The 10540-nt window shown below is 46.2% G+C and overlaps 1 long non-coding RNA gene across 1 annotated transcript; it reads left to right on the plus strand.

Moving 5' to 3' along the window:
• The first annotated feature begins 33 nt into the window (after positions 1 to 33).
• Positions 34 to 2559, plus strand: LOC106609748 (uncharacterized). The gene is made up of 4 exons (XR_014392839.1): positions 34 to 560; positions 697 to 734; positions 1473 to 1524; positions 1650 to 2559. It is a non-coding gene; the product is annotated as an uncharacterized LOC106609748 (long non-coding RNA).
• Positions 2560 to 10540: the final 7981 nt, after the last annotated feature.

The raw sequence follows: 10540 nt of genomic DNA on the forward strand, positions 1-10540 counted from the left end.
ATATTGATGATCAGTCTTTCTGAACTGGGGCTAATGACATTGCTAAAGTAGACAACATTTGTAGAAAACAAAATTGGCATCATTATGATGTCAAGTTTACCTAAGAAATGGCAGTGTTGGCATCATGAGCTAGCGAAGTTCGGCAGAAAAAGCTAGCAATGCTAACGTTAGGCTAACTGAAATATCGATGCTCTCCCCTCAATTGTAGCTAGTTAGCTGAAGTTATACTGCATCTAAAGTCAATCTGGCGACATTACAATGATGACAAAAGCTTGTCCTACTGATTATTTTCCTCCTTTTCAAATGTCATTGTGTTTCCAAGCCACGGTAATGCACTTCATATAATATGTTCATCAACACCAAGACCACATTAAATTGAATGCTCAGCTGGGCATCAGTCGAATAAAACGAATGTTCAAAACAATATTGTATGACGAAACGTGCAACCCAGGAATATAATTAAACTACATCATGTTATGACACGACATTTGCCGTGGTTAACTGTGTTCCATTTGTTTTGAATCTAAGCAACTGCTACAATGCCGAAGAGAGGGAGAAAGGTATGTCGATTGATAGACTATATTTTTAAAGGCTACAAAACAAGAATTTCTCACCGGATAAATTACTGTAGAAGTTGTGTTTCAAACGGTGTTAACTTGAGTTTGTGTGTATTTGTTTATTTTAACATGGAACTAGAAGAAGAGGTCAACCCCTGTAACCATCGAGAACGCCAGGTGAAATTCCATTAGAAAATTGAGGCCCACATAGATCCTATTTAATTATAATATGTAATTCTATATTTAGGCCTATATACATTTTTTCCCACAGAAAATAATCTAATGAAATATCTAAAAGTATCATTCATGTCACATGAAACCCCAGCCATGGTGAAGGAAGTTTCTAATGTATTCCACCTACAGAGTGAAGCAGAGATAAGTCAGTCTTTGTGGAATTCAGCTACAACTACATTGATTCACCCAAAGTCAATATTTGTAAAAAAATATATATATTATCAAATGCTTACCTTGTACCTATGTTTGTCCTCAGTAGTTGCGTGCCTTTCTTTGTTTGCTGAAATCCATACTTTTTCATTAAACCTTAATCAACTACAACCACCTGCTGTTTCCTTAAGATTCAATTGGCACATGCTCATTTTCACTGAGTTGCCATCTTAGAGCAACAGCAATGAGCAAACAGTCAGTGGTTGTATTTGATTAACATTTATTGAAGAGGTATGGATTTCATCAAATAAAGGCACGCAACTACAGAGGACGAACTTAGGTACAAGGTAAGCATTTCATTATTTACATTTTTTGAAGAATTGACCTTGGGTGAATCGATGTTGTCAGAGCTGAATTCCACAAAGACTGTTCTCCACAAAGCCTGTTCATCAGAAACTTCCTTCAGCATGGAGGGGAGTTTAGTCAGCTAACACATAGCTGACTAATACATATATGGTCAAATATCTGCAGGAACAATGAGGCGACACCTGATTCGATACGCCGTTACGCAGGAAAGATTGTGGTGAGCCATCAATTGTGAACTATACCTTTGCTCTATGTATGTGGTTTCACTGCATTAACATTTGCCTTGACTTTGTATTAATAAACCTGCATCATCTTAAACATACATCTTGCATTTACTTGTAGGAATACATTGCCCAGTCAACCACTGCTTTCTCTCAGGAAGATGTTTCCGGTGTAGGCCTACATAACATCTTGGGGAAGACGGTAGAGGGCCTTCTCCAAAAAGTGTGCGGAGGGGTCTCAAGCGTCCTGAACAAATATTTGTATGGGGTGGGGGTGTTGTCTGATGCGGTGATCCCAGTAAATCTCTTGCCTGTGGCTCCAAATGGGGACAATCAGAAAATGGAAAAAAGATGGCAGGACTGCACTGAGGAAGACTGTGAACTGATAATTATCAGACTGACAGGGACTGTAATTATCACCATGTTGGATAGTGTTATGGAGAGTTGCAGGACGGACCCCACACACAGTTCATTCTTAGAAGAACTGGGGCTCACCATGGAAATGGTGAAGATCATACGTGACGTAGCAGAATGTGCAGCAAACGCCACAAGTAATGATTTCAGCCAGTTCACAGTCGGAGGAGTTCCTCTCTTTCAGAGACCACTGAGCAATCTCTCTTCTGGGCCCAGTCAACCAGCACCCCCCCAAAATGCCTTGGCAACATCCACTGTTCCCACACCTGTCTCAAAGGTGAGCTCAGCCAGTCCCAGATCCAATGACTCAGGGTCCTCACAAGTCAGGAAGCCAAGACAATCAACAGAAGGAGTTCAGAGCCTCTCCGAAAGGCAGCAGGACTCAGGGGAGGAGATCACATCTCTAGTGATTGAAACCATTCTACGGTCAGTTGCGGATTTAGCCAGGCATGGACTTCTGCCAAGCTGCACCCAGTAGACTGGATGCCCCCTTTTTATGGAGGTGATGCAGAAAACAAACATGTGAAGCCAATTCATAAAAGCATTAATTAAACAAATATGTTGTTAAAAGGTGAGTCAGCAGTTTGTTTCTATGGCAACAAAGACATGAAATAAAGTCAAATGTACTACAGTTTTTTTAATGAAAGCCTTGTGATGTTCTGTGATGCGTCACAGAACGTTGTGTTAAAAGATGAACGTCAGTTACAGAGTCAAGTACTGAATGTGAAATGGCAGTGCAGATATCATAATATGATATTTTCCAACAACAAAATAATGTTTAACAAGACTCCATTCAAGAATACATTCAGGTCACCAGATGGTGTTCTACTCTAGAATAATAGGATTGATTATAGCAAGCAACACTGTATGAAAGCTCAGATAGCCTAATAAAATAAAAAATATGAACGTTTTAAAACAAAGAAAAGGTGTAGAGGTTACATGCTTGAGTTTCTCAATATGGGTTTCTGATTTTCAATATTCAGGAGTTGCATATTCCTTTCCTTTGGACCAATGGTGGGGAGTAAGCTATGCATGAAACCAAACTCAGGGCTCACCAGCCATACAATCAATAATGCAGTTTTCATATGTGGTTTGAGTCTGTACCCATGAAATACAAGTCAAGATGCTAACACTTGAAAGGTCTTGTTCAGCTGACAATGTGTAATATTTCCCTGTATATAGTCACCACCCACAAACACATTAAAGCCATGTATGCGAAGCAAATAGGCTACAATATGTATGCACACATACACATACAGGAAAATAACATCATAGTCGCAATTGCAACATTGTTGCACATGGAGCCTGGTATGGCCTAGTACATATGAGCCAGTGGACAGCGCCTAGTGCTGAAAACGTAAACGCGCTGTTGTCAAAATGTTTTGATTTGGACATTTGGCATCTGACGTAACTAGCTTGCTAGCTAACACAAACATTGTTTGTTGAACACAAACAATCATCAACTTGTTGCTTGCTAAAAGAAACAGCATAAATAGTAGCTTGCTAGCTCCCGATGTTTGCTTGATATCGTTTAACTCTAGCGTTTCGTCGTTTCTTTGAGGGACGCTGTGATTGATATTGACAAAATTACGAAGGTAAATTATCTTGAGTTATGAGTTGTTTGCTATTTTTTATGAAATACATTTTCCACTACAACTGCGTTGCTAATTTATCTAGCTACGTAACTCAGCTGTCGTTAGTTCTGACAATGCAGCATGTTATTACATTTTTTTGTAATTCTTTGACAACTATTCAGGTGATGTTAATGTATAGAAAACACTGTCAATACTGAACCATACATTTTTTCCTTACAGCTGGCAGAGAAAGCCATTAGGGAAGCTGTGCACACAGTTCTGACAGATGGATGCCATGGGGAGTTTTCAAGCCTAAGAATAATGGAGCTGAAATGCATTGATATGTCTACGACACCTAAAGCCCAATCAACCTTGGAGTCCATTCAGTTGCCCAAAGACCGTGATGACAGCTTGAAATCAGGATCCTTTGAGGACTCCCTGATTGCTGAACCTCATGCTGACCAAGTTGATGCCATCAAGGCGTCTCTGAACACTGAAATCCACTCAGTGGTTACTAAGGCCACAGGGGTCTATGCTAACCAACCCGAGGCACTGTCCAGTGAAGTGCTTCTGGGCACTGAAGGTAATGGAGATGATGCTGACCATGCTGTGGTGGGTTCTCTGACTCCAGACTATGACCTGGCATTGGTAGAAGGGCTGGACCCTGGGTGGCACACTGCCCTGGTACTGATAGAGACCTTGGTGAATCCTGGCAATGACCCTGGCCTGAAGTGTCTCTGATCACTGACGGCCTCCCAGTGGTGGACTCAGCTGTGGACTCCAGAGGGCAGCAGAGGGCAGAGGATGACTTACAAAGCACTGACCAGCTGCTAACGAGGTCCTGTGCAGACTGTGTGACCACAGAGAAGCACTATGCTGTACCCTTTGAGGACTCGTGGCCGCTGCCACTCTAACCTGGTGGTCCCAGCGCGCACGACCCACGTGGAGTTCCAGGTCTCCGGCAGCCTCTGGAACTGCCGGTCTGCAGCCAACAAGGCTGAGTTCATCTCAGCCTATGCTACCCTCCAGTCCCTAGACTTCCTGGCGCTGACGGAAACATGGATTACCACAGATAACACTGCTACTCCTACTGCTCTCTCTTCGTCTGCCCACGTGTTCTCGCATACCCCTAGAGCATCGAGCCAGCGGGGTGGTGGCACTGGAATCCTCATCTCTCCCAAGTGGACATTCTCTCTTTCTCCCCTGACCCATCTGTCTATCTCCTCATTTGAATTCCATGCTGTCACAGTTACCAGCCCTTTCAAGCTTAACATCCTTATCATTTATCGCCCTCCAGGTTCCCTTGGAGAGTTCATCAATGAGCTTGACGCCTTGATAAGTTCCTTTCCTGAGGATGGCTCACCTCTCACAGTTCTGGGTGACTTTAACCTCCCCACGTCTACCTTTGACTCATTCCTCTCTGCCTCCTTCTTTCCACTCCTCTCCTCTTTTGACCTCACCCTCTCACCTTCCCCCCCTACTCACAAGGCAGGCAATACGCTTGACCTCATCTTTACTAGATGCTGTTCTTCCACTAATCTCATTGCAACTCCCCTCCAAATCTCCGACCACTACCTTGTATCCTTTTCCCTCTTGCTCTCATCCAACACTTCTCACTCTGCCCCTACTCGGATGGTATTGCGCCGTCCCAACCTTCGCTCTCTCTCTCCCGCTACTCTCTCCTCTTCCATCCTATCATCTCTTCCCTCTGCTCAAACCTTCTCCAACCTATCTCCTGATTCTGCCTCCTCAACCCTCCTCTCCTCCCTTTCTGCATCCTTTGATTTTCTCTGTCCCCTATCCTCCAGGCCGGCTCGGTCCTCCCCTCCTGCTCCGTGGCTCGACGACTCACTACGAGCTCACAGAACAAGGCTCCGGGCAGCCGAGCGGAAATGGAGGAAAACTCGCCTCCCTGCGGACCTGGCATCCTTTCACTCACTCCTCTCTACATTCTCCTCTTCTGTCTCTGCTGCTAAAGCCACTTTCTACCACTCTAAATTCCAAGCATCTGGCTCTAACCCTAGGAAGCTCTTTGCTACCTTCTCCTCCCTCCTGAATCCTCCTCCCCCTCCCCCCCCTCCTCCCTCTCTGCGGATGACTTCGTCAACCATTTTGAAAAGAAGGTTGACGATATCCGATCCTCGTTTGCTAAGTCAAACGACACCGCTGGTCCTGCTCACACTGCCCTACCCTGTGCTTTGACCTCTTTCTCCCCTCTCTCTCCAGATGAAATCTCGCGTCTTGTGACGGCCGGCCGCCCAACAACCTGCCCACTTGACCCTATCCCCTCCTCTCTTCTCCAGACCATTTCCGGAGACCTTCTCCCCTTCCTCACCTCGCTCATCAACTCATCCTTGACCGCTGGCTACGTCCCTTCCGTCTTCAAGAGAGCGAGAGTTGCACCCCTTCTGAAAAAACCTACACTCGATCCCTCCGATGTCAACAACTACAGACCAGTATCCCTTCTTTCTTTTCTCTCCAAAACTCTTGAACGTGCCGTCCTTGGCCAGCTCTCCTGCTATCTCTCTCAGAATGACCTTCTTGATCCTAATCAGTCAGGTTTCAAGACTGGGCATTCAACTGAGACTGCTCTTCTCTGTGTCACGGAGGCTCTCCGCACTGCTAAAGCTAACTCTCTCTCCTCTGCTCTCATCCTTCTAGACCTATCTGCTGCCTTTGATACTGTGAACCATCAGATCCTCCTCTCCAACCTCTCCGAGTTGGGCATCTCCGGCGCGGCCCACGCTTGGATTGCGTCCTACCTGACAGGTCGCTCCTACCAGGTGGCGTGGCGAGAATCTGTCTCCGCACCATGCGCTCTCACCACTGGTGTCCCCCAGGGCTCTGTTCTAGGCCCTCTCCTATTCTCGCTATACACCAAGTCACTTGGCTCTGTCATATCCTCACATGGTCTCTCCTATCATTGCTATGCAGACGACACACAATTAATCTTCTCTTTTCCCCCTTCTGATAACCAGGCGGTGAATCGCATCTCTGCATGTCTGTCAGACATATCAGTGTGGATGACGGATCACCAGCTCAAGCTGAACCTCGGCAAGACGGAGCTGCTCTTCCTCCCGGGGAAGGACTGCCCGTTCCATGATCTCGCCATCACGGTTGACAACTCCCTTGTGTCCTCCTCCCAGAGTGCTAAGAACCTTGGCGTGATCCTGGACAACACCCTGTCGTTCTCCACTAACATCAAGGCGGTGACCCGATCCTGTAGGTTCATGCTCTACAACATTCGCAGAGTACGACCCTGCCTCACACAGGAAGCGGCGCAGGTCCTAATCCAGGCACTTGTCATCTCCCGTCTGGATTACTGCAACTCGCTGTTGGCTGGGCTCCCTACCTGTGCCATTAAACCCCTACAACTCATCCAGAACGCCGCAGCCCGTCTGGTGTTCAACCTTCCCAAGTTCTCTCACGTCACCCCGCTCCTCCGCTCTCTCCACTGGCTTCCAGTTGAAGCTCGCATCCGCTACAAGACCATGGTGATTGCCTACGGAGCTGTGAAGGGAATGGCACCTCCATACCTTCAGGCTCTGATCAGGCCCTACACCCAAACAAGGGCACTGCGTTCATCCACCACTGGCCTGCTGGCCCCCCTACCTCTGAGGAAGCACAGTTCCCGCTCAGCCCAGTCAAAACTGTTCGCTGCTCTGGCACCCCAATGGTGGAACAAGCTCCCTCACGACGCCAGGACAGCGGAGTCAATCACCACCTTCCGGAGACACCTGAAACCCCACCTCTTTAAGGAATACCTAGGATAGGATAAAGTAATCCTTCTAACCCCCCCCCCCCCCCCCCCTTAAAAGATTTAGATGCACTATTGTAAAGTGGTTGTTCCACTGGATATCATAAGGTGAATGCACCAATTTGTAAGTCGCTCTGGATAAGAGCGTCTGCTAAATGACTTAAATGTAAATGACTCTTTGAACTCTGACAAGGAAATCTCCCTCAACATTAAAGACCATGATGACCGACCTGCAGTAGACTTTAGCAGAGATTCTGTGAGCTCGTCTGACCAGTCTTTGTCCCTTGTTGCCACTGCTCTTGGATCAATAGTCACTATTGACTCTTTCAATAAGGCTCTGTTGGTTTCCAATACATTGTACCAAGGCAAAGATAACCCTATTGACCAGCCTGTAGTGAAGTCTCAGACCACTGAAAATCTAATTAACCCCACGTTGGTGTCAGAATCCGTTCAACCTCTCATCAATGAGATCCTGGAAGATAACATTATCTCAGCCCCTGATGACAGACCTCTGTTCACTACAGACCATATAGGATCACGTGAGATAGAAATATTTATATCTAGAATGCACTTAGGCAGTGTTATCACCTGTCATGATGACCAGTTTTTGGAGTCAGACAGTGAGGAGGACATGGTTGACCCTTTGGCTCACACCCGTCATAGCCATCATCTGTGCGAGTCAGTCATGAGGCCCAAAGGTCAAGTCCAACTCAGTGGACATACTTGGTCACCCTCTTATGAGACCGATGACTGCCGTCGCTATGCTCAAGACCACAACACGATGGAATACAAATTCAAATACAGCTGGGACCTAAAGTCTGCATGTGTTTCTGTGCCACACTACATTTTGACTAGAGGGGAGAGTGTGACCAAAAGGATGGAGGGAGAGAAGAAGTATGGAGAAAAGGAATGGGAGAAGTGCTCCTCACAGTGTGACAGGAACTCTCTGATTGGTGAGTATTGTGATAATTATGTAGTTGATTATATTTCTATACATATTTTGACCATGGGAAAGGGGTAGCCTATGTTTCCATGTTACTACAAGGTAGATTAAATAGATTCAATTGAATCCAACATTTTAATTATTGTGATTCTTGGTGTAAGGTTAGATTACAGGTATGTATTGATTGGATTTAATTTTTGCCTCTCGCTCTTTAGAGCATAATGGACAGTGGAGGATAGCCAGAGCAGTAGAGGCAATCACTGAAGAAATCCTTCCCAAGCCGTACATGAGAGACTTAGTTATGTACGATGGATTCAAACAGCTAAATGAGGAGAGAGTGGGAAATCAGCTGTCCTCTCTCTCAGCGGCTCTCAATGAAGTTAAGAAGGACAAGGCTTTTTGGAGGTCATTGGGGATCAATAAATGAATGAGGGAAAATGAGAGAATTAAAGGTGAGATGAAGAAGAAAGACATGAGGAACTTTAACAGTGCCAAAGAGCGAAGGGCAGAGAGAAAGAGGGAAAAGAGGAGGGAGCGAGAGAGGAACTGTGATGTGACCACATGGATGCCCTCCCGGCCTGGAATGGAAAGTTCCATTATAGGACTCCGTCCCAGGCCTCCGACCCGGCCACTGCTCAGAGAACCACTCATAACCAGAACCAGCTTCAGCCGCACCGACGCCAGAACGATAGAGGTTAGGGAGATGATCCTGCAAAGGAGCCGCATTGCCTACAAGATCAAGTGCCTGCAACGCCGGAAAGCGGCTGCTGAGGGGTTGACACTGACTGAGGGAGGTGGAGGGCCTGAGGATGGGGGTGACGGAGAGACAGTGATGGACAGTACAGGGCAAAGTAAGAAATGCTCAAAGGGCAAGGGGTCAAAGGGCAAAGAGAGTGGAGGAGGGGAAGGTAGTGACTGGGCCAAATTAGGTCTGGAGGAAATTGTGGAGACAGATGACAGGAATAAAGAGAAGAGAACCAAAGTACAGACAGGACAGAGAAGTAAGGACAGGCGAAGAGAGGAACGAGAGAGACAGATGTTGTAAGGAAACAGATTTGATCTCACACGAATTAGCAAGAATGGACATAGAAAAAATAGATGGACATAAAGAGGATGAGACGGTGAGCAAGATCTCTGAGGAAAAGATTTCTGTTGTGTAGAGACAAATGAGGGAGAAAGATGATAGAAAACAGATGAAAGAAAAGACAAACAGATCAAATGTACTTACTGATGAGGGAGTGTTGAGCAAAGCATCATGGGAAAGTGAAGAAGAGGCTGGAGAGGAGAATGCTAAGACATTTAAAGGGAGCTTAAAAGTCCAGGGTAAGAGCATAACATTCAAGTTAAAGATAAGTATAATGTGTCATAAATCAAATCAAATTGTATTTGTCACAACAGGTGTAGACCTTACAGTGAAATGCTTACTTACAAGCCCTTACCCAACAGTGCAGTTTTAAGAAAATACCAACAAACAAAAAGATAAGAGATAAGAAAAACAAATATTTAAGGAGCAGCAGTAAATAACAATAGCGGGGCTATATACAGGGGGTACCAGTTCAATGTGTCAATGTGCGGGGGCACTGGTGTCAAGGTAATTGGGGTAATTATGTACATGCAGGTAGGGTTATTAAAATGGCTATGCATAGAAAATAATAGAGTAGCAGCAGCGTAGGGGGAGTGGGGGGGCAAATAGTCTGGGTAGCCATTTGATTAGCTGTTCAGGAGTCTTATGGCTTGGGGGTAAAAGCTGTTTAGAAGCCTCTTGGACCTAGACATGGCGCTCCGGTACCGCTTGCCGTGCGGTTGCAGAGAGAACAGTCTATGACTAGGGTGGCTGGAGTCCTTGACAATTTTTAGGGCCTTCCTCTGACGCCGCCTGGTATAGAGATCCTGGATGGCAGGAAGCTTGGCCCCGGTGATGTACTGTGCCGTACGCACTACCTTCTGGAGTGCCTTGTGGTCGGAGGCCGAGCAGTTGCCATACCAGGCAGTGATGCAACTCGTCAGGATGCTCTCGATGGTGCAGCTGTAAAACCTTTTGAGGATCTGAGGACCCATGCCAAATCTTTTCATCTCCTTTGTTTTGATCACATTGAGGGAGAGGTTGTTGTCCTTGCACCACACGGTCAGGTCTCTGATCTCCTCCCTATAGGCTGTCTCATCGTTTTCGGTGATCAGGCCTACCACTGTTGTGTCATCAGCAAACTTAATGATGGTGTTGGAGTTGTGCCTGGCCGTGCAGTCATGAGTGAACAGGGAGTACAGGAGGGGACTGAGCACGCACCCCTGAGGGGCCCCCGTATTGAGGATCAGCGTGGCGGATG

The sequence above is a fragment of the Salmo salar genome, chromosome 07 (assembly GCF_965601325.2).
Source record: "Salmo salar chromosome 07, fSalSal1, whole genome shotgun sequence".
NCBI classification, from domain to species: domain Eukaryota; kingdom Metazoa; phylum Chordata; class Actinopteri; order Salmoniformes; family Salmonidae; genus Salmo; species Salmo salar.